This window comes from Podarcis bocagei (assembly GCF_964188305.1).
Source record: "Podarcis bocagei genome assembly, chromosome: 16".
Taxonomy (NCBI): Eukaryota; Metazoa; Chordata; class Lepidosauria; order Squamata; family Lacertidae; genus Podarcis; species Podarcis bocagei.
The window spans coordinates 42,619,240-42,620,963 of record NC_138142.1 but is presented as its reverse complement, the minus strand read 5'-3'; the positions used below and the strand labels follow the sequence as shown (position 1 = coordinate 42,620,963).

General features: G+C 49.1%; 1 long non-coding RNA gene across 2 annotated transcripts; it reads right to left on the bottom strand.

Moving 5' to 3' along the window:
• Window positions 1–276: 276 nt before the first annotated feature.
• On the bottom strand, window positions 277–1,196 carry LOC308575614. Of its 2 annotated transcripts, none has more exons than XR_014002886.1 (2): window positions 893–1,196; window positions 277–452 (listed from the first exon to the last, which is right to left on the bottom strand). It is a non-coding gene; the product is annotated as an uncharacterized lncRNA (long non-coding RNA). The 2 variants fall into 2 exon arrangements; XR_014002887.1 differs by having other exon boundaries at window positions 949–1,196.
• Window positions 1,197–1,724: the final 528 nt, after the last annotated feature.

Below are 1,724 nucleotides of genomic sequence, written 5' to 3'. Positions count from 1 at the left end.
GCAGGGTCTCAGCCTGCATACCAGATGGAGCTGGTAGACAGCTGCCCTGGACACAGAATGGGTGGGCACAGTAAGAATAGGATGTTGGGTTAGCATGGCAGCAGGTGACCAAACAGACTCTTATCTTCTGATGCTCAAATGAAGCTGCCCCTGGGTACTGTCTCAATGTGTGGGAGGGGAACAGGAGCAAAACTGTACCTTGAGTCCCAAGCTTTTGGCATGACCATGGGTTACAAAGCAATGACATGCATCCAAAGAGAGACAGAAACTAAGTGATGATACTCTGTGATTTATTGATCATTCTTTCAGAAGGAAGGGTAGATTAAATTACAGAGTTTATGATTACACTTACTGGAAACAATAAATAACACTGGATAGGGGGGGAAAGACGAAGGCACTGATGTTGTCATCATGTGTTCATCCCGAGATAACTTAGTAGAGTCGAGATACATCTGCAGACAGAACATCAGGGGTGGGTCAAAGTTGTGATACTGAATTTTATGGAGGCAAGAATGATGCTGAAGTTCTCTATAGATCTCAGTGGAGCTAAATGGGGTCCACCTTGTGGGTTGACTTTTCATCTGGGGGGAGGTGGACTGTTCAATTAGGCGTCATCTGAACCAGGAGTCACTGGAAGAGTGCGGGGGGAGCGCACCGCCCTAGGAAGCGTGATCCCAGTGGGGCTCCATCGTGGCTGTCCCCCCACCTGCGCTGGGCCAGCCCCGCCCCTGCCTGGTCTCCGCCCCCCGGTGCCCCAGCATGAAGCTCCGCCACTGCCAGGAGTGTGTTGTTTCTTTTATTATGGGCATTTGGGATCTGTAGGAGTCAAAACATTTCAACTGCATATTCCCTGCTCCATCTGTGCTCCCCTTGTATGCTCACAACAGCCTACTTCATAAGTGAGTCTTTAACTCCTTCAGTTGCATCCAATTGGCTCTCCCACTGCACCTGATTCCCAGGACCAAAAAGACTTGTGGGCTGCGGGATGGAATGGATTGTAGTTCCTTCCTCTGACCAGCAGGTAGAGCCAGGAGGAAGTTCTCCTTGAAGTACAGGTTCCTCTGTGCACTTATTCCCAGTGTGTTGTGGGAGACAGAGAACATACCCCATGGAAGTATCTCCCATATCACAATGGCGGTCTTTGGATCTAGCCAATGAGGGCGGTTGAAAATGGGGGTTCTATTAAGCATGTGAATGGATGCTAATTTGGTCACCCGCGCAGATCAAAGATACCTCCGAGCAACCACCAATCACACAGGACACCAATGGAAGGTGCGAGTGGATGAGCCACTAAATGATTTGTGGGACCAGTACCTTCAGGGAGTAATTGCAAATCTGGGTTATATATCTACTGCTTCATCTCAGGGCATTCTTATCTGTGAAGCAGGGATTCTTCTAGACCTGTGGTCCTCCAGATGTTGCTAGACTCTAGCTCCCATCTTCAACTCCACCTGCTGATCAGAGGAGCAAAGTACAGCTGTTGCTCTGGGCTCCTTTGGGATACACACATAATTAAAAAACAAATCTCCAAGAGTTGGCCAATCTGTCTGGGGCTGTTTGAGTCCAACAATAACTGCAGAGCCACAGAATTTCCTGTCTCCATTGTAGGCCACATTTAGGATCATGAACCAGCATTTGCTAGGCCTCACTCTGGATCGATGGATTAATGGAGAGGAACTGGTGTGCGGCCTCTGTATTATGGGGGGTGGGGAGCTGGAGGAAGA